Consider the following 23,782-nt stretch of genomic DNA (forward strand, 5'->3'; position numbering starts at 1 on the left):
CACATAGAGATATATAAACAGGCACACAGAGATATACAAACAGGCACATAGAGATATATAAACAGGCACACAGAGATATACAAACAGGCACATAGAGACATAGAAACAGGCACACATGCGCACAAAGAGATATACAAATGGGGCACACATTGAGTCTTAAAGCAGGCATACATATACACAGAGACAGACAAATAGACGCGCATGAGACATTTAAGTAGACAGGCATAAAGACATACAATGGGCACATACACATACAAAGACATACAAAGAAACGCACATAGAGACATTCAGATACACACATTCTTACAAAAAAATTACAAATAGACACACAGAGACATACAGACACCTATGCACACGACATGCAAATAAACACACATACAATCAGAGACATTTAAGAAGACAAGTATAGAGACATATAATGAGCACATATACATCTGGAGACATACAGATACACACAGAGACATACAAATAGGTACACATAGACAGATGTACAAATAGATACACAGAGACATACAAATAGCACACATATAGACAAACAGCCACATATACATAAAGCAACATGCAACTAGACACACAGACTCACAAACAGGCTTACAAATAGATACACATAATTACATTAAAAACCATACACGGACACACAAATAGACACACCTTCATACACAGACGTACAAATAGACACAAAAACAAGTACACATACATAAAGGCACACAAGTAGTTGCACATAAAATATACAAAAAATACAAACATACAGAGACACAGAAATAGGCACATATATAGAAATATTGATATACAACACAGATATTCATGAGGACTTCGGCACAGAAGTTACACCCATTAACTCTTCTCACTTTCTCATCCAAAATACATGTTTACTCATTCCCTTTACATGTAAGTGTCAAAAATCTGTAATATTTAATCTCCTTAGAAGGGGAAATGAGTAAATCCCACAGCTTTTTGCCTTTTAACACAATGAAGATGCAGTTGATAACAATACGTTTTTATGTAATAAATCAAATCCATATTCAGGATATACAAGATAGACAAAGCTAGTGAGGAAGTCTGTGCTGCGTGTTAATCTATATAAAATCCTATAAAGTTGCATTTGTGTGTTAATAGTTTGTGCCAGACTTGCAACACGTTTATTTCTACAGTATCAATGTTAAATCTGATGGGCAGCTGAAGTAGGATTGGCCAAGCACAAACATTCAATTTCAGTGAGAGGTAGTATTCCCTTCAACATATAACGCTGAGATTTTCGTGGCGGCAAGTTAGCAGCTCTTTGGAATCGTGGAGAGGCTAAACTCAAGCCCATAACCTAACTTCCCAGTCAAATATAGATTATTGATTTCCATTAAACAAACTCCATAGAAAGTGACAGCATCTACTTAGCTGAATTATGTATGTAAACAGTGCACCGCATCGATCTTCTTCCTATTTGCAAGCGAAAGGGCGTCTGTTTCTAACCAGACGAATGACTCGATTCTGTAACTTAAGAAAGTCTCGAGATGGTTATTTATTAATAATTGCTCTGGAAACAGAATTCGGAGTATGTCAGTCTGAACCGATATAATTCCTACTGACTGATTTCTGTTCTGCAGCCTGTTGAAATCGTTATGTGACAAAATTTAGGTAGGAATATTACAGTATAAATAATATGCCAATATTATAACCACATTACAATATTAAGCATGACAAGTTAACCCAAACACTGTCTCATGTATACTGCATTGGCCATGCAGAGTTAAGTGCAGTTCTCATCCTGTCATTTGTCTGCTTTCCGGATTGTTTTGCTTTAACACACTATATCTCAAACATATTTTCATTTAAGGGTAGTTCATAGTTACAAGGGCCTTTCTGTGATTTTCCCTCTCTCCTGTGTGGCTTCAGTTCAATTGTTCAGCCTGACTAAAAATTGCCTGTTTTATTCAAGACAGAGTATATATCTCCGTTGTGTATTGGCGATATTCAAGCTACAATTTCAAATAATTTAGAGTTAATTGGCACATTATCTAAGATTTTCTAATAAAAGCGTTGGAGATGGTGGTGAGGTAGAATATGACTTTTCGTTGCTGATTTTGACAGTGAACTAGTTGGGCGTCCCATACGCGTCATTGCCATCCAAAAATTCAACTTGTGACCAAATCTTGAGATGTTGCTTGTAAACACCTCGCGCTGCGCGAAAGAAACATTAAACAATTTTTTTCTCGCCAAGTCGCTAACCAAAAATAATATTTTTCCTATAAAAAATTAAGAATTCAAGAGTGCAAATTACCAATATATTTTCCCATAATTATGAGCAAAAATTCCGATGAAAAGACATTTCTAATGACGTATATGATCAGTACAGACGTATATTTAGATTTAAAAATAAACAAAAGTCTATAAGAGTTACTGTGGCTTTTTTCCTCTCTCCCTTTGTTTTATTGTACAATGTAGAACTCAAAGCAAAAGGCCCGTTCCCCAGTGCGAGCAGAGAGCGCTCTCTAAAGGAGAAAGCAAAAGAATGTGGCCTCCCCCTCCACGCGGGCCGGGGGCATCATGCTTGCCTGACATTAATGCTCTGCTGAAAGTAAAATAGGAAAACGAATATTAACGCAATCAGGAGACCTTAAATGCTCCGCGCTGTGCCGAAGAGGGAAACTACAAAAATAACTTCCGACCGATTAACTTGTTTGAGTAAACTGAGAGGTTTTCCGTGCATTAAATTCCAACCCGTCTACATATAATTAACAAAGTGAGTGCTCAGTATTGCAACGCATATGTAATAACACACAATGACAATTCTGAATGCCTATTCAAATATACAGAGTTTAGAGCTGCAGAAATATACATTTTAAATAAATGGAAAACCTATCTGATAACGAATGGGAAGTTTGCCCCTTCTGATTTAAAATATCAGTAATTATTTCAAGCTATATTTTCCGTTTGTAGTTTGTTAACATCAATTTTAGCAGTTTAGAATATTTCTGTACACACGCAGCGATATATTATTGTGTACTAATTATAAAGTATTTATCATCTGAACGGATTTACTTTTCAGCACTTTCAGTATTTTAAGAGTTAACCTTTTTTTTTGGATTGCAACAATTTTGTCTTCTGTGTTAGCGATTTCCTACCTGAACGCATTGAAAATAGACGCGTGCAAAGAAATAGCCGGCTGCAGTCAACATCATGTTACCCGCCAGCTGGACACGGATGCTTAGTTTGGCTTGACAGAAGTTCTCGATTTTCCGAACAGAGTTTACAATTAAGTGCACATTCATCCTGCAAATTGTTTTGTTTTATGCTGAGACGTGTTTGTGTATGATTCATTGTGCAACATATTTGTTTAGACTGGTTATATTCGCAATATAACCTTCTGCCCTATCAAGTAAAATGTCATAGAATAAAATCCCCTTAAAATGACAGTAGTATATTATGGGAAGATTGATCGGGAAAGCTTGATATCTCGAAGCCTTTCGTGTATGGCATTTGCAGGCTTTCGCATTCTGTACACCTCCCATTTGAAACAAATTTTCCTCGAACTGACTTGAAGCTGAATTTGTTTGTTTACCATGTGTAAACGGTAACCACTATTACTACTAATTTAGAATTTAATCGAATGAAGGAGCTTTAAGTTTACCGTGAATGCTGAAAGCTCTGTTTCCTAAATGCTTTCAGGTGATTAATTTAGTCCGAGATATTGCATTAAGGAATAAACAACTCATTTCCTGATTGCATATGAACGAGCAAATTACCAACCAAATAAAGGTTCCGGACCTGTTGCCTAGAAAAACAATAGCGTCGAAACGTTGATTTCAAGCTTTCATTAAGGGCGCCTCGAGGCTGGAGATATTTAATCTGCACAATTCACATGCTTGGCATTACGGGTGGTTTTTTTTGTCTCTTTTAAATTCTGTTGTTTTTAAAAACCAAACCAGGGACACTGCGCCAGCAGCACGTTGTTTTTGACCGTGCAGATGACCGCTATCCTGGTTTAGTGTGAGCAGCGTTAGGAGAGTATTCCCTGAATCTACACTTCCTTACAGATTAATATTAATATAATAACAATATTATTCTCAAAGACACAAATGCAGAAATGTGCTCTCGCTGGTTAATTCAGTGATATTCCGAAACATTTTTTAAAGCTAGAGTATCTAATTAGATTGAAAACATGATTATGTATTCAGCACACGATTTGTTTCCAAATTAATTTCTGCCAACACGGACATATTTTTAATTGATAAACTATAGTTTGCCCTGCTGCATAATCGGAATCTGGTCCGATAAAATATATACGTGACCTCATAACACTACTGCAGCACTCTTTAACTATGAAATCAGCATTATTCTAGATTTTGACTCAAATGCTACTACTGCCGTGGATACACTTAAGTACAAAAGCATAATATAAAATAAACATATTTTAGGGTGAATAGTTTGTGGGGTGTGTTTAAAGGTTTTAGGGAGAATTGTTGCCTTAGTTTGAGGCACAGGGAATTTTCCAGAGATGCCCATTATCTCGTGAGTAAATTTCATTGGTTACCTTGGGTGCAGTAAAATAACATTTTGGAAGTGTTGCTAGTTACTTCTATTGCTTTCATGAATTATCACTGGGTCAGACAGAGGACTGAGAACAGCCCTTCAAACTAAAGATAGCTTTATTTACTACTCAGTCTCCAGTCTAGGTCCATTTTCAGTTTCCTGTTGGCTGTCATCCATAGGTTCCATGGTGCTTGATAACCAGCTTTGTGTCTTCTGGCCTACTGCACCAGAATTCTTAATACTAACACCACTGTTCTTTCCTGCATCCCTACATTCTCCTACTCCTTTCTCCAACTACATCCTGGACACAGAACAGTGTGGTGTTGCCATCAGGTGGCCGATACCTTAATTTTTAATCAACCAGACTAGCTTCTGTGTCACAAAAACAATGCTTTCTGGTATTATGCATTATTTACAAAAGAAAAGAGATTATAATGTGAATGCTTTATATACAGGTATGATGAATGTACAGTATAGCTCCTCATTTATATGCATTGTACACAAAAAAGTGGATAGAACAGTGATGCACACAACTGCTGTTCCTGACCAGCACTGACAGGACTCATGAAAGAGTCCTGAAAGAGTCATGAGACCACTGAATTACAAATTAAAATTTTCCTGTCATGTTCAGGGCTATGTGTGTTGCTCATAAGTATCTATGGGCAAAGATCCTAACGAAACCATGGCAGCCAAGAGCTCTCCACAGTTTTCTCTGCACATCTGATCTGTTATCTTGAAATGAGATGGCCCTACTGAAGCCTGCCTGCAAAAGAATAGTATGCTACAAAAGACAATTAACAGTGTATATCTAGAACATACACAAATTTTTCACTTACAACATAACTGAAAATCCTGCTGCAATGCTATTGAATATCTTCTTCTTATTTCTAAATATATATTTCTCAGGGTCACAGTCTTGCAAACACTTTACCCTCTTCAGATTTTCTTCATTCTACATTTCTACATTCCACAGTCTTTTGGAAAATTAAGGGGTTGGAATCATATTATCATGGTTTCATATGTTGGATAAACCATTGCCCTTCACTTAAGGTTTTTAGATTTAAACAATAACAACTTAAAGAGTGTTTAATGGAGATTTACTGTATCAAGAGCAATAGCAAATCTGTTTTTGCCGGGTTCACTGAAAAAATTGTTCTCCTTTTGGTGAGATAGTGTGTAATAACATTTAAAAATTCAAGCCTGTGAGCACATACACAGCAGTCATGGAGACAACAAAGAAGTTTTGTTTTGTTCAGAGGATTTATTTCCGAGTCTTGAGGCATTTAAAAAGTTTCTTGGACAAATTGGACTTAATGGAGACCCTGGGTGGTCTGCAACTAAACTTCTTTACAGTCTACTTTTAACTGGAAAGGATACGAAATATGAATTGTTGTTTTATTCATAGCATGATAATTATATAGTGGGTTAAACTACAGACTGAGAATGACACAGCTTAGAAAAGCACTGTAACATTTGAATGCATTTGTTCTGCATCACTTCTAGCTGTATAGAATATCGCAGCAACTGTATGACTCATCCTCTGACACTTCAGGCAAATGATTCTCAGATTGACATAACTTTACTTTTATTTATTCTTTCATGAAACGTGGGTGCTGTTGGCTTGGCTAGCATTTGTTCCCCAAATTGCCCTTGAGAAGGCAGTGGTGAATCATCTTGAATGTATGCAGTGGAAATATACACACAACGATGTTTTAAAAGAAAATATGGAAAGTTTAGAAACATTGTGACTCTGTAAACATACAGACTTTGGTAAGCATCCACATAGAATAAAGGAAACATTCTGCAGTGACCAGAGTGATGTTTTAAGAGATTGTAAGAACTGCAGATGCTGGAAGTCAGAGTCAATACAGTGACTGTATCAAGGGTGACAAGTTTTCTTCAGATACAGTTGAATAATCTTGCTCGTCTTCAATCCAAAAGTCACAAACAAGCTACAGTCAATTTAGTGTCTTATAATTTTGACATTGTTGTCAGAGACTAAGTTGTATCTGACCAATGAATGTTAACTCTAGAAATAGAATTACTACTTTTATTTTGCTGAAAAAATTGTCCAAAATTTGCTTCCAATCGGCCTGACAAATAGGACAACAACAAACAAGGGTTTTCTGGGAGAAAATCAATAGAGAAGATTGAGTGTCCAGTAAAAAACAGAGATAAAAAGAGAAAGTAGCAGAGGTGACAATCAGCAGAAAGATAATCATTTTTACCAAAGATAACGTACAGAAAATAGCTGTCTTTTGGCGATGTATTATTTGCTGACATGTCATCTTCCCAATTTATCACTTAAAGGAACATCGTAACAAATATGGATCATGTATTTGATAATAGTTAAAAACAGAATTTCTAAAACAAAATCTACAACTATATTAGCTCATCATTATTCTACTTCTGGACCTTGCTAGCTATTAGATTTTGTACAGTACAAGAGTAACTGCACTTCAGTTAAGAGATAATTGGCTGTTAAGAGTTGTGCAATATAGTGAGGTCATTGAAAAATACTATATCAATGCATGTTACTTAGACATGGCAATGATTCTTTTGTTTGACAACATTGCTCTGTGACCATGATCTCTGTTTCAACAGCTTTGCCTGTACTCACATAGGATAGTGCAAGTCAATGGAATTCTTAACTCACTTTCTGCATACAAAGGCTGCAAAATATAACTTTAGGCATTTATTCAAGTGAAAAAAGCTGTATCAATAAAAATAGGCTTTTGAAGTACTGCAAATAAGAAAGTTCTGATTATAATTACTGATTAGCCAAACTTAGAAATTTGTGTATTTTGGAGTAATTGGCACCATAGCTGAAATACAATGAAGTAAAGCTTCAATTAGGAATCTTAGTTCAAATGTTCTGTTTTATTTCCAGGGGTATATAGAACACTGCTAGTTTAGTGGTAGCATCTCTGCGGAGGTCAGTTTGATTCCCGAGCAAAGGGAAGTGAGTATTCCTTGAAGGCTGTAACTTCAAGTCATTTTGGTCCAACACAGGATAGACTGTAAATCCCTGTTAAAGTCCTTGGGAATGTTGTAAACCTTACATTCCAAATGTTTCCCATTCTAATCTCTAAACTTATAATCTTTGGGATATGGCCTGCTCTCTTGTGAACTGGATGGACAGAAGGATAAAAGAGACATAAATATCAAGAGTGAAGAATCAGAAGTCAACAAGCTTGTTAAGTACTATTTCAGAGAGATAGCTAAGTATGGACATTGAACGTGAAGATCAAATCATGACAACAGTTGAGCAAGAAATTGAGGGTATAAACAGAATAGTAATAAGAATGAAAATGTGTAGATAACAATGAAATTTGGATTGAATGAGGCTTAAAGAACACCAGATAATAAAAAAAAGCAATGCTAGTAGACTTACTAAGGATATGGTGACAGAGAAAAATGAATTTATGAGAGACAGCTAGCAGTCACGCATATATCCAGCCAAAAATAGAGTTCTACCCTAGCCCAGGCTCTAACCTGGCTGGCAAGAGCAAACATTGCAAGTATTACTTTGCATGCTTGGACCCCAAACTTTAACTGCTGTCGTAAACATGATTCTTTGCAACTTGTATTGACATGCTGAAGAGTAGAAGTATGAGTAGGAGATATGAAATTATAATCCAAAATGCAGCATTTTTTAAAAATTAGATATAATAACCTGACACCAAAAGTGAGTGCAGAGGAAGCTCTAAGGGTGTTGTTTGCTCACAAGGTGCAACACAGAATTATAAAAGGTAGTTATGAAAATCTTTCCTTACTAATTTTCCTGAAAGGTGCATACATTCTGCAAATAGTGGCACAAATACCAATGTTATTGTTCTATTAAATTTATTAAAGTGACCTAAGATTCAGATCAGTGGTCCAGCTTAATTGAACTTTCAAATTTTTTGATAGCCTCATGGCACAGCACACTTGCAATTTTGAGTCATGTGAAGCAGAAAATTGCAAAAAGCCAGAGCCGGAATCGGTCACCCAGCCCTTCAAGCCTGCATCACCACTCAGTAAGATCTGATCAGAGCCTTAGTTTCACTTTTCTGGTTGCACCCATAACCCTCGACTCCTCTGATTGCCAGAAATCTGCTGAACTCAGACTAGACTATATTCAATGATCCAGCTCTCTGTGGAAAACAACTCAAAAGACCAAACAAATATGTGTCAGTAATGCCCCACATAATTAGCTCCCAGACTCAGTTGGATAGAATCATAGACTCATACAGCATAGAAAAGTCCCTGCAGTCCAACCAGCCCATACAGAACATAATCCCAATCTAAACTAGTTGCGCCTGCCTGCTTCTGGTCCACATCCCTCCAAACCTTTTCAAAACGTTTCTTTATCGAAGTGTCTTTTAAATGTTGTGACTGTGCCCATATCCACCACTTCCTCTATGAGTTCATTTCATACATGAATGCCCCTCTGTATAACCAATCGCCCATTATGTCTTTTTAAAATTTCTCTCCTCTCATCCTAAAACTACAACCCCTAGTATTGAAATCCGCCATCCTAGGGAAAAGACATCTACCATTAAACCTATCTATACCCCTCATGATTTTATAAGCCTGTATATGCTCTAGTGAAAGAAGTCCCAGAGCAGGAAGTGGACTTAGAAAGTTCATTCATTAATATCCTTCTACAGGAATTAAGAGTGGCAGTGATAGAGGCTTGGCATTCAAAACATCTACGTGCTCTTTCAACCAGAAGACAGCACAGGGGGGCTTAAGTGGTGGGCATTTTAACATAAAATGTAAAGCAATTATAAAAAATTATGAAAGAAAATGTCTAGATTATTAAAACTGCTTTCACTTAAAGGTACTCATATATTTTCTTTGACAATTGACTCACTTGTTAACAGTGTTTTGCTTAATACATAATACCCATTTTGATAGCTGTATTTGAACTGGATTTTGTTAGTTTGCTCACAAAGTACATTGGTCAGTCACATATTTTGTTGGTCCACTAATTTGCAGTACAGTCTGATTGATTCATCTCAAACTGCCAAACTGCAATGCAGAGCAACCGGCAAAATATTATTATCCTGTTTAAGAATGGGAAAAGAATGCATTATAGAACATAGAACATAGAAAAGTACAGCACAGTACGGGCTGTTTGGCCCACGATGTTATTATCATCCCTGCTTTCCTATTTACCATTCATTTTTAAATGCTTTCTCACATCAATGTATAAGTTTCTGCAGATACAATGCTTCTTGTATCACAAAGTCTCAGCAATATCCAATGTCACATTTTTGCATCACAGTAGAGATTCCGGTGTGGGTGTTCTATGAACTAAGGGTTTTTGGAAGTTAAGAAGACAACAATGCACTTTATCCAGACAGTCAGGCTAACTTTCCTTCAGTTCATAATAATTGAAAATATTGTGGTAACCCAGCAGCTGCACTGATCAAATGCCTAATTACGAATTTCAAACTCAGAATATGCCAAAAAGAATCCCTATAGTTCAATTGGTTGAATCACTGGGGAAGTCTGTTGAAACTTGTTGATGAAACTTTGGAATAATCTGGAAGAATCAAACACAACCTGCTTTTTGTTCATCACAACACAATATTAAAAGCAAGAATCATGGCAAAACCATATCTGAAACTGTTCAAACTCCCATTGAAGAGGGAGAAAACAAAAATCTGTCAAACATGGGAGAAGTGTTAGAGGCTGAAAATGTTTGACAATTAAAAAAAAATTGTGATTAATAACTACAATTAAAAACAAGTATAATTAACTAAACCTTTATCATTTTAGAGCTCTGCTTTTGAACCATTTGGAGGTAAAGTGAATTCAGATAAATCTACAGAAGCTACTGCATACAATGACCAACAACACAATAGCGGCCAAACTCCAGGTCCGCGAGTCAAAGATCCTAGTTTCTTTTAGAGTCATGGAAATGTACAGCATGGAAACAGACCCCTCAGTCCAACTCATCCATGCCATTCAGATATCCTAAATTAATCTAGCCTGATTTGCCAGCACTCAACCCATATCCATCTAAACTCTTCCTATTCATGTACCCATCCCGATGCCTTTTAAATGTTGAAAATGCACCAGTCTCCATTACTTCCTCTGGCAGCTTATTCCATACACACACCACCCTCTGCGTGAAAAAGTTACCCCTCAGGTCCCTTTTAAATCGTTCCCTTCCCACCTTAAACCTATGCCGTCTAGTTTTGGATTCTGCTACTTTTAACTTTAAAATGCTGATATTCATTCACTTCGACTCTACTTCCAAAAACAATTGTCATTAAATATTATTAAACAATATTATTAAAAATTACGATGGGCTAAAAGGAAACACCAAAGTATTTTCCATATTATAACGTGGCAAAGACTTACAAATGACATTTTTATTCCATAGACCAGCTTTTTTTAATGTACAGGCTTGTCAAAAGAGAAAGAATGGCTATAGATCCATAAAACGAACTGTAGCCTAACATTTGCTAACATAAAAATTGAATACTTCTTATATTTTAGCAGGAGAAAAGGAAATTCAAGGCAGGAAAAAGAAGGAAAAGGAGACAAAGGGGAAAGAGAAAACAAGATCGAAAAATAAAATAAGTGAGAAAGGAGGAAAAGAAAGGAACAAAGATAGCAACAAAGAAGAAAGGAGGTGGGAGAATAAACTGTATACAGAAAGAGAAAACAATGGTAAAGAGAAAGGAAAATGAAGAGTAGGTGAGACAGAAATTTAGAAGGAAAACACAGAATAACAGAGACAAAGTGAGAGAGAGATTTGGAAAATAAGACATTTATAGAAATCTTTTCACAATCTCAGGATGTTGCAAACTTGTTTTGCAGCCGTTGCAATATTTATGAAGTTAAGAATGTTATAATGCAGGAATATACCTCTGGCAGCATCACAATATCTGTTTAGCTATTGAATAAACAATTTATCACATCTTTGTACTGTAGCTTTGCCAGCAAATTTACAACCTAGTATAAGTGAGCTCCACTCCAGTGGAAAAGTCATGGTTGCAAAGTTGCCTCCTTGACACAGCTTACCCTACATTTCCTTCCTATTGACTATACTGCAAAGGTCATAGCGATGTGTATGTCGGGAGACATTTAAGCAATGTAACCACTGTTTTTCCATTTGACACTTCAAAGGCTCATTACTTTTATGTCTGTTATAATTTCTCTCCCAACTTTCTAACTTTTTCTCTGGATGACTGTTTCTCGGTTAATTGCACAATGTCAACACCATCTTACTAATCTGTTTACTTTGAGGTTTTGCACCTGTCAATTTACCAAAGTGTAAAAATCACAATTTCTGTTTATTTTCTGCCCTGCCCTACTTACCATAGATTTTTTTTTTCAGTTCTCATCGGAGCATTCAAAGAACTTCAGGTCCTTCTGATGTTTAAAATATCTCCACGAGGCTTAACATTCAGGGAGGCATTTGAGAACACATCTATGGTACCAGAATAATCCTTGGGTTTACTTTTTGTTCATGGATTCTGCACAATATCAAAATTTATTTATGATTTAAATTATCAAGCAGGTTTATTTCAAAGATAATCACATGATGAGATGAAATGCATATTAACTATAAATAAGTTATTCCTTATGTATATTGTATTCACAATCACCTTGAAATGAAAACAAATGCAGATTATACCCTAAAACTGAGCTCAGGCAAGGTTTTTGAAAGTTAACTATATGCGCTATAGCTTAGAGTGCTCAACATTCCAAGGGTCTGATTAGGTTTGCACTTATCTCAAAAGACTAATTCTCTGAACTTCACCCAGTCCAACTTCAATTCCGACTTTACTGTTATTGTATTCCAAAAACAATGGTCAAAATTTTGGATATAAGCAAGTTACTACCTACATGCACAGAGGAACTGTCATAGAATCCCTACAGTGTGGAAACAGGCCATTTGCCCCATCAAGTCCACACCAACCAAACAGCATCCCACCCAGACCTGCCCTCCTACCCGGTGCTTGTAATCCTGTATTTCCCATGACTAATCCAACATGTCTGCGCATCTCTGGATACAATGGCAATTTAACATGTCCAATCCACTTAAAATGCACATCTTTGGACTCTGGAAGGAATCCAGAGTACCCTGAAGAAATCCATGTAGATAAGGGGAGAATGTGCACACTGCACACAGACAGTTGTATGAGGGTGGAATCGAACCTGGGTCCTGTGAGGAATCAGTGTTAACCATGGAGCTGCCGTTGAGTTACAAAAAAAATTACTTTGAGGTATCATTGATCAGTCGGGTTTAAAAGTCTAAATTAATCGTTGAAATATGTCTTTCAAGAAAACAAGTGAAATAATTAAGAGGAAGCCATTCAACCCCTCCAGCCTGTCCCACCATCAATTAGATCATGGTTAACCTCTGTTTTATCTTCATGTATTCCACCTTGGTTCTGTAATCCTCGTTATCTTTGCTTAACAAAAGCTCTCAATCTGAGTTTTGAAATCATCAATTGATACTCAGCGATAAGACCTTTTTATAGGAAGAGTGTTTCAGAAATCCATTGCCTTTTTCACAAAGGGCTGCTTCCTGTCATCACCTCAATATTACTTGATCTTAGTTTGAAGGTAGTGTCCCTTATTCTCTACCCAATCAACTGCTTTAATTTTCTTCAGCATGTCACTTAGGTCACCTTTTTGTTATGCTCAATGAACAGTCAATTAGCCTCTTAAACTTCTGTAATAATGAACAGACCTTTCTGTAAGCTTACACACTGGTGCTATTGCAAGGTCATCTGACTAATTTTATGTCAAATTAATGGATAATCACATTGTGAAACAGCGTTTAGTCATTTCAGCCTGTTTCCACTGGCACCACCAAGTTTTGTAAAATGCTGAGACTGATGGCCAGAATGTTGAAACACAATGTGGAATATGCAAATTCGATTCAATGAACATATTTAGGATTCTACTTTCAATTTTAAGTTATAAGTGAGTGAGGCAACTGTTGCTTATGTTCCACTCATCTGTTTAGCATCAAATGGTCTTGTTATATTGGTCTGTAAAGATATTGTTAGAAGCTGCTCAACAACCAGCCTCATGTATTCTTACATTCTCCCCTAAGCGTGCCATATCTAGGAGCCTCAGCCCTAAACTTCAGGGGTTAGGATATAAGTGAAGATCATTGGTTAGTTTCCATTACTGAGCAATTCTGGGACAAGCCAGGTTCCTGAATCCTTTCATCCTCACAGTAACATGCTGGTCTGGAACTCTGATAAACAATGTCCTGGATCGAATCAAGAATGTACACGATGCTTAAACTGTGATTAGACCCACCTTATGTTGTTCCTTCTTTTCCTGCTCAATGTAAGAAAACTAATTGAACTCCCGCGGGAATTTGTACCTTGTACACTTTTTCTGCTGTCAAAAGTTGAAGCAGCTGTCATGGAAAGTGTCATGATAACTGAAAAGCCAATCAATGCTTGCTTCAACATTGCTCAGAAATGGAAACTGACCCTTAGGAGCTTTGATATACAGAGGGATCTTGGATCCTGAAAGTAGCAACACAAGTGAGTAAGGTAGTAAAGTAGCCAAACAGCATGTTTGCCTTCATTGGCGGGAGCATTGAGCGTCATGTTGCAGCTGTATAAAACTTTGGTCAGGCCACATCAGGAGTATTGTGTGCAGTTCTGGTTACCACACTATTGGAAGATCATGGAGGCTTTGGAGAGGGTGCAAAATAGGCTTACCGGGGTTGCGTGGATTTTTATGTATTAGCTCTCAGGAGAGGTTAAACTAACTTGGATTGTTTTCATTAGAGTGTCAGAGGCTGAGGGCTGCCCTGATAGAAGTAAAATTGAGAGGCATGCATAAGGTGGATAGTCGGTGTCTTTATCCCAGGATGGAAATGTCAAATATGAGGGGTGAGAGGGAAATGTGTAAAGGCAATCTGCGAGGCAAGTTTTTTTTACACAGAGGGTGGTAGGTGCCTGAAAAATCCTGCTAGGGGAGATGGTAGAAGCAGATTACGTTAGTGACATTTAAGAAGATGTAGGTAATAGGGAGATATGGACCATATTCAGACAGAAGGGATTAGTTTAGAATGGCATCATGGTCTGCACGGACATAGTGGGCTGAAGGGTCTGTTCCTGTGCTGTACCGTTCTGTGTTCTATGACAAACTGTCCCACCAGGACTTTTCAAATGAGTCCCAAGTTCACCACCTCTGAGAATTCAAGTGTACATGCAGCTGATATCACCAAAGGTATTTCCTGTTGAACCTCCTTTTAATATACCATTAACCTTATATAATATGGAACTGCCAAACTTTGGTGAAGCTGAAAGAATTAAACTCGCTCCCGGTTGAATATTTTACATCTTTAAGTAATACAATTTCCTTTAAAGATAGAGAAAAAAAACTTATTTTGAGTACTAACAGTTCATAGATTTAAATAAATATGGTACAGAACCAACCTAACCAGTCAATGCTGGTGTTTATGCTCTATTCAAGCATTTTCCATTCTTTCCTTATCTAAATTCATCATTACGACCTCTGTTTAGTTCTCCCTCAAATCATTTCTAGCTTCTCTTTAACTATTCACTTCAACTGTTCCCTCTGGCAGTGAGTTCATCACTCTTTGGATATAAAAGCTGCTTAATATTCCTTATTGGATTTCTTGGTGACTATTTTGGTGAAGGTTCATTGTTGATCCTGTAAATATGACGGGTCTCATGCGTAAACTGGAGGATTGCCACCTCTGGATCAGAGGGTTATGGGTCCAAATCCCTCTCGAGATACTTGAACCCAAAATCCAGGTTGGCATTTCAAGGCAGTATTGAGAAAGGACAGTGCTGCTGGAAGTGCTAAGTGGTTGTCTTCCTGGTGAATGTAAAAGATCTCTGTTTTGGAAGTGAGTTGGAAGGAATCCTAATAGTTCGTCCAATATTTATTCTTCAAATAACATTACATTAAACAATTTCAGATATCTCATCATTATTACATTGCTGTTTGCGAGAGTTGCTGTGTGCAATTGTGCTGCTACATCTCCTAGTGAATGACTTTTCCCTTCTTTCTTTCTTATGATATTTGCAATATGCTGCACAGCCACAGCCTATAATATCTCAATGGTAAACAATGAGCATCATTAAGCCAGGTCAAATCCAGCCCACACATCATGGTATTTGTGGATATTGCGTGCTCTTTACTTGCATAAACACAATACTGGCAGGAATCCTCTTACAGAAAGAGGGATCATTTTTAGATACAGTGTGCTTGCATTTGATGTAGAAAATGTCGTAAAATTACAGTGCATTTTTATGGCCAAAAAAACCAAAGTCTTTATCGTCAGTTGCAGCAAACACTTCATTTTGCACTTCAAAATCTATTGAGGGCAGACAAAGTACATCTTAGCTGAGAGCTTCTGGCTTTCTTATTACTGCTGAAGGAAGGGAGCAGTAAAGTGCACACCCACCCTAAAAGATTCATCTGCAGAATTGGGGCACCGCAACTACACGAGTGATCAAAATTGTTTCAGCTTTTTAAAGGCTTGAAAACATTTGCTGGTTCATCCGAAGGCTACACGAGAGCAAAGAATTGGCAATCAGAAACGCAAGGGCAGGCAACAATAAATGTGGAAACAGGACCTCTACTAATGAGTCAGTGAAGATGTGACATAGACTTGTTTGATGGAAGGAGAAGTTGAGGAGTGATGGCCTTGGGGGTGTGTGTGTGTGTGTGTGTGAGTGAGAGAGAGAGAGAGAGAGAGAGAAGAGAATTGCCTTGTTTGACACCATTCTCCAGGTGCCAGCCATGCAGCATGTTTAGTCATGGTCAACTCTGTACCTACCACCCATGAAAGGAGAGGCAGAAGATGGTATCGTTTCAGGAAGATGCCAAGATAAGACTATCCAACTTAAGTACCACTTACTAGTTACACACCCCAATGAATTCACCATGAATTGTTGCCTTTTAACCAATTTCATATTTACTGCTCAACCATGACATGTCCTCAAATAGCTACTTATCATGCCAACACCTAACTAAATTAGGATCATGTCCATGCTGTAATCTACAACTTAAACCCTTGACACATTCTAATTTTCTAAGAACTTCACAGGTAAAATGTTAGCAACATAACTTGGTTATATAACATATGGAATAAATTGGATATTAGGCTCCTGTCTGACATAACTATGTACATCTTTGACTTACAATCAAGAACATTACTTGCTTTCCTAATATTTTTACTTTCATCCCTGCGAACTTGTCATGGCACATTATTGAAGAAAAAAAATGTTACCACCCAATGTTATAAATTTGTAGAACTCAATAATTTCTGCATATTTAAGTGACATGCATGCTATTTTGCTATTATTTTACTTAAAAGCCTTATCAAAACAAACACATTAGTGCCTAAATATGGGCCAGCTTTGAATCTGAGGAGCTGTTATTATTTTTACAGCTGTGCTTTAATCACAGGAAATTTCTAACTGGTTTTGATGGTGAGATTCATAGCTTATTAAAAAGTGTTTTTTGATTAGAGGAATGGAGCAAACAGGAGAGGACTTATTCTGCTAGCATTGAATGCACTCATAAACATAAACAAAGTTCCAGAAAACAAGCAATTTCGACCAGTCTGCCTTCAAGATTCAAGAGCAGCTTCTTACCCACTGTTATTGGACTCCTGAAAGGACCTCTCTATTTTTAAATTTAATGTTGATCTCACACTTTGTGCACCTTGTCTGCATAACATTGTATTGCTTGCTCTGTTCTATTATTCCTATGCACTTTGTATAGTATAAACTATCTGTACTGTACACAAAACAAAACTTTGCACTGTACCTAGGTGCATGTGACAACAATAAATCAAATCAAATAAATAAAAATCGATTCAAGTGCCTCTATTGAAGCAAACTAATTTCACAAAGGTGACCCTGTAAATTGGCACTCCTTGAACAATTTGGTCTCTGTATTTTGTGTTGGAGGTTAAAGTCACTGAAGACTAGTATCAGATAACATGCAAGAAAATGGGAGGGGCTTTGCATGAAGATATCTCTTCTAAAGCCAGAACAAAGATTTTTTTCTAAAAAGGTTAAGTAAAATAGTCATTGAATTAGGCTTATGCCTACCAAGCACTTGACAGAGATTTGGAATGACATGATGGAATTGAAATGCTAAATGTCAATGGTTAAGTATACAATAGATACCATATATGTACAATACTAGGAGCAGATTAGGTTGAAAAATGACAGTGCCCAAACATTACATGTTGTCCTTAATGTGCACATTTAGAGAGAAAAAAAATACTCTACGAATTGGTCATTCACACTTCCGATCAATTCACTGCTTCTTTAGTCTTGTAAAAAAAGGACAAAGATGGCAGCTCAATATGCTGGATGCAGAATTTTTAGGCAGAATAGAGAAAAATATTTTTTAAAAAGGTAGGTTGTTACTAGTCATAGAATCAATCTAAACTGAGAAGGGTTGATACACTAAATGAAGCATCAAATGGGACCAGACAGGTTGTGTGCTGAGGAAAAATAGTGAGTAGCCGCAGTGATAGGTGTGTACTATAGACCCCCAAATAATGGGAAAGTGTCAGAGGAGCAAATATGTATGCAAAGCATTATTGGCTTTTTGAAGTTTTTGAGCCAGCATATAACAAATCGAATGACAGAGCGTGCAATTCTAGATTGTCTTCAGAAATTAAGCCTGGGCAGGTAGATGAAGTATCAGAGATAATGGGAACTGCAGATGCTGGAGAATTCCAAGATAATAAAATGTGAGGCTGGATGAACACAGCAGGCCAAGCAGCATCTCAGGAGCACAAAAGCTGACGTTTCGGGCCTAGACCTCTGATGAAGGGTCTAGGCCCGAAACGTCAGCTTTTGTGCTCCTGAGATGCTGCTTGGCCTGCTGTGTTCATCCAGCCTCACATTTTATTATCTAGGTAGATGAAGTAGCAGTGATTGACCATTTTGGAGACAATGACTGAAGTACAATTGGGCTCAACTTTGCTATGGAAAGGAACAAAGATAGAACAGGACTAAAGATCTTAAACTGGAAGAAGTCAAACGCACGAAGCTGGGAGATAGTCTGGCAAAAGTGGACAGAATACAGCAACTTGAGAGTCAGTGGCATATATGTTAGGGGAAGTGGAGGGTCAAGATTCCATGGACACAATGTAGACAATATCCAGACAAAAAGAAAGTGTGATACTGCCAAAGCTACAGTTCCCTGCTTATCCAGGAACATACATGGTAAGATAAATACAGCTCATAACAATCAAGAAAAGTAGTACTTTAAGAAGCATATGGGTGTATGGAAGTGGAGGCATGAAGTGAGAAAAAGAAATTAGGAAAATCGAGAGGACATTGAAAAATATTGGTCGATAATAATAGAAAATATTCCAAGATGTTTTATCAGTACATGAAGAGCCAGAGGATGACTAAAGAAAAGGTTGGGCTATCAATAACATACAAAGTAACTTGTGTGTGGATGAAAAAGATGTAAGCAGAGTCATAAATTAGTATTTTGTCTCTGCCTTCATAAAGGAGATGGCTGTTGCAGACAATCGAGTTAGAAAGAAAAAAATGTGAAATATTAAATAAAATAAGCGGAATAAGAAGGGATGTACTGGAGGAACTGACCTCCTTGAAAGTGGATAAATTACCAAGGCAAGATGAATCATATCTGTGACTGTTACAGCTGGGAAAGAAATAGCCAAATGATCTGAGGATCATTTTCCAATGCTTATTACATGCAGGCAAGATACCATCGCATTGGAGGTTTGCAAAAGTTGCACCTTTTTAAGAAAAGGGTACAAGGACAGACCAAATCATCATGTGCTGGTCAGTCTGACCCTGGTGCTGGGAAAGTTATTGAAATCAACATTGAGATTTAGGATTAATTGTGACTTGGAGAGCCACAGATTAATCAGGGATTGTGAGCATTGAGTTCATAAGGGAAGGCTGCTTTATTAACTAAATGAATTTTTTGAGGAAGTTACAGGAGAATCGATGTAGGTCATGATGTGGATATTGCCTACATGACTTTGGTCAGGCATTTGACATGGTCCTACAAGATAAATGTTTGAGAAAAAGAATTAAAATACGAGTCATACAGAGACATATTGGAGTTGGATCCAAAATTGATACTGTCACAGGAAACAAAAGCTTTCCATTCACCACAAAATATTATGTCTACTTATCAATAGCATGAATACTCTTTAAATGATGTTATAATTGTTAAAAGCCTGACAGGATGCCATTGTTGCTGATAAGTAAACAAATTATATGGAAATGTCACTATTTAGCCTGTGATTTGTTCCAGTACATTTGAAACATGCTATCCTTTTCTATTTCCCTTCATTTTTTCTCTGTTAACCTAATATTTCTTTTCCTCTCTAAACTTCAGTTGATACTATGTTCAATGAATTTAATCTACCCTCCTCTCAGTTTTAATCATTAAATCACATTCATTAAACATATATTCTGTTTGTCCCATTGTTCGCCAAGGTCCCAGATGCCTTGTTGCCCTCATTCTGCCAACTTGTACTTCCAAAAACATTGCAGAAGATGTTTACTAAACTTGGATATCAACCATCAATTCTAACTAATAGTCTATGCCATGTAAATGCTCCACACCAGTAAAATCTGGCCCACCATCTAAACTATCCAGAATTCCAAATGTCAAAGCAAGAATCACTTGCACTGTGTTTAATACAGTGAGAATAGTGCAATATCTGCATTGTGCTATATTCACTTCAAAAGCCAAACCAGCTACACCCCACAACAAATACAACAAGGCCTGAAATGTCAGCTTTTGTGCTCCTAAGATGCTGCTTGGCCTGCTGTGTTCATCCAGCTCCACTATTTGTTACAACAGACAATAAATTGGTTTCAATGGTATATTTTTCAGATTCATTGCAGAACTTCATTCCATCATCTATACTGGTAGACTCTCTTTTGAAGTTGCAGGTTACCAGCAACGCAGGCTAACTTTAATGGGTGTTATCAAATTATGATTTCAGGCTCCCTGTAGATGTAGACAGCTCTTGAAGACTGCAGATAATGTGGGTTACGTGCAACCTACATTCAAATTACCAGACTGTGAAATTGCAGTATTGTCCATATGGCCCAAAACGTCAGCTTTTGTGCTCCTGAGATGCTGCTTGGCCTGCTGTGTTCATCCAGCTCCACACTTTGTTATCTAAGTAAAATGGGATTGAGTTGATTAGACACCATGATCCCAATGCTCTTTTCCAATGGCTATCTCCGCAAGTTAACTCATTCTCATCCAACCCTAAGTTTGATAACATCCCCAATATTTTGTTTGCAAAAAGACACTGACTTTAAATGAAAATGACTTGGCAGATTTGCACAAGTGGGTGGTAGATAGTGCAGTCAGTGGTGGTACTCATTAGCTGAAGAGCTACAGAAAGCTCAACATCACCTCCTTTGGGAAGGTTAGAAAGGGTCATCGGTATCATGTGCCCCTCAGGCATGAAGTGGCCTGCAGCAGGCTTTTCCCAAGATTAAAGTCTCCAAGGCAGAAACCCTCATCATGAGAACTAATGGGCAATCAGAAACACTTCAGTCGCCCACCTTCCAAACTTTACTGATGGGTTGTGCAGTAAGCCCCTTCCACCTCAATTGCCCACAAGCAATTTCAACATTGCTTTTAAAGGGATATACTGCATGGTGTCCAAATGCCTGTTTCAGGCAAGTGTCTTTTCAACATGGAAATCAGGGTGATATGATATGATGAATGCACCAACTGCCTGAATTGGGCGGAATGTACATGGTGCTGAATCCAAAGGAAAACAACAAAAAGTAAACGTTGATTTATTTTTGTGTGATGCGTGGAGCAGAGGAAGATTGTTTTATCGTGTGCATGAGACCGAGCTTCATTTGGAATTCCAAGCACTGCATCTTACATCCTGGGTTTGATCCATAAAAGTACAGTAGGTACACAATTTCTATTAAGACTGGAGGCAGAGTTTATGCTCCTTTCTGATCTGTCCACATCGTCATATGATGCTGACATTACTATTACATAATGTTGCATTCTGACATCTGTATCTCTCCCACAACTATTGCTCCTCCTATCAAAGGCCTTGCCTCCAAAGTCTTAGGCTACAAATCATTAGTCTTTGTTGTGCTTTACCTAATCCTCCTAAACTAGCCCCTCTCGGGTGATTCTATCACTAGAACTGCAGTAAATTTTTATACATGGTTTACTTCAAACCATCTCAAATAGTAATCTACGACGATAATAGAAGAACTTGCCTTTGGACTCAAATCTTTCTTCTGTTGGTTGTTCATCAAACATTAAATGTTGCATCAAACATAAAATGTAATTATTGATCACTTATTGCATTTGATTTGAAATCCCTGACAACCACATTGACTATTGAGCTCTCACATGCCACTTTGTAATAGCTGAATGAATTTAATAAATTCTGCAAAGAATTTCAAACCAAATAGCTCACTAATCTCTCACAAAAGATTAGCAAGTCAATGCCAGTAGTATGTTTATCTGCTCGAAGTACCAGCATGGTATAGCATTATTCAGTGTTCAATTTGGTCAGCCTTCCAAATAGTATTTATCTGGACATGTCCTTCATGACATCTCCCCAAGATAGTTTTATTTCTGTAGCCAGTAAATTTGTAGCAACTTCTGATTTGTAGGCTTCAGATACTTTTATGAAGATTTTCATGACTGTGTTTGCCATTTTATGGTACTCACCCTGCACTTATTCAATTGTAAAATCATGCCCAACTGGCGTCAATCTGAACCATTGAATCCTCAACATCATTTTAACTATTTCTTTTGTATTTAGAACAATGACAAATGGTTTACGTTCCTGCTTTAAATTGTAGGTTCATCGCATAATTTGAAAAAGATTCACCTGCCCACTTTGCTGTTAAAGACTCTTTTTCAACATTGCATAGCATTGTCCCTTTATGATGAGTGATCTAGAAGTATTGTGGACATGTAGACATGTTTCTGCATCTGAAAGAATACAGCTCCTAACACTTTTGAAGATGCATCAGCTGCAGTCATGGTTGGTAGGTGCAGATGCTGATCAGAATGTGCTAAGACTTCTGAAGAGCTCAGGAGTTGATTTTGTCAAACACTCTTGCCTGGGCAACATTTCATCACCATTCTTAACACTGTCAGAGTAGCTGTCACAAATGCTCACTGATATCTGCTAAGTTTGGCAAAAAAAGCTTTCTCACCTGGTTTATCATCCCAAGAAATATCTGAAGTTCAGTAACATTTGTTGGCCGTGGAAATTCTCCAACAGCCTTGGTGTTTTTGGAGGTCCACTGTAATAATAGCTGTTTGGATAAAGCGTCCAAGAAATGCTGTATTTTTGCAAACTTATGGACCTACATTCTGAAACACTTTCTTGAGTGTTCTCACTATTTGGTCAAATTCTTTTTTTGTAGCTCCATGTATGAATGTGTCATCTACGTGACATATTACCCCATCAATGTCTTCTAACATGTTTGATATTGTTCTTTGCGACCATACGCCAGGTAAGGTATGCCTCAAATTGTTACTTTCCTGAGTGAGGAGGATGAACTGAATCCCCAGCTTCATTCATCACCCCCTCAGTTGGTCACAACAAGCTGAATTTAAAAACACATCCCTTTCCTTATGAATACTTTTCTTTCAAATTTTACATTTCAGACGGATCCCATTTAATCAGAGATAAGTGGTGACGACTTTGCAGAACACCTACGCTCGATTTGCAATGAACAACTGCACCTCTCAGTCATGAAACATTTTAACTCCCCCTCCCATTCCTTAGACGACATGTCCATCCTGGGCCTCCTGCAGTGCCATAATGATGCTACCCAAAGGTTGCAGGAACAGCAACTCATATTCCACTTGGGAACCCTGGTATCAATGTGGACTTCACAAGTTTCAAAATCTCCCTTCCCCCCACTGCATCCCAAAACCAGCCCAGATTGTCTCCACCTCCCTATCCTGTTCTTCCTCTCAACTCTCCCCTCCTCCCACTTCAAGCCGCACACCCATTTCCCACGTACTAACCTCATACTGGCCCCTTGACCTGTCCATCCTCCCCGGACTGACCTATCTCCTCCCTACTTCCCTATCTATACTCTCCTCTCCACCTATCTTCTCCTCTATCCATCTTTGGTTCGCCTCCCCCTCTCTCCCTATTTATTTCAGAACCCTCTCCCCATCCCCCTTTTCTGATGAAGTGTCTACGCCTGAAACGTCAGCTTTTGTGGTCCTGAGATGCTGCTTGGCCTGCTGTGCTCATCCAGCTCCAGAT

The 23,782-nt window shown here is 37.7% G+C and overlaps 2 long non-coding RNA genes across 3 annotated transcripts in view; one reads left to right on the forward strand and one right to left on the reverse strand.

Annotated features, from left to right (window-relative positions):
* The window catches only part of LOC125463914 (uncharacterized), a 79,885-nt gene extending 76,648 nt beyond the window's left edge, over positions 1 to 3,237 (reverse strand). Inside the window, exon 1 of the long non-coding RNA XR_007249938.2 lies at positions 3,117 to 3,237. This is a non-coding gene — a long non-coding RNA (uncharacterized LOC125463914). The remainder of the gene's footprint in view (positions 1 to 3,116) is intronic.
* Positions 1 to 23,782, forward strand: part of LOC125463913 (uncharacterized) — a 54,474-nt gene that overhangs the window by 3,366 nt on the left and 27,326 nt on the right. The gene's annotated exons all lie outside the window — the stretch shown is intronic.

This window comes from Stegostoma tigrinum, chromosome 26 (genome assembly GCF_030684315.1).
Source record: "Stegostoma tigrinum isolate sSteTig4 chromosome 26, sSteTig4.hap1, whole genome shotgun sequence".
NCBI classification, from domain to species: Eukaryota; Metazoa; Chordata; class Chondrichthyes; order Orectolobiformes; family Stegostomatidae; genus Stegostoma; species Stegostoma tigrinum.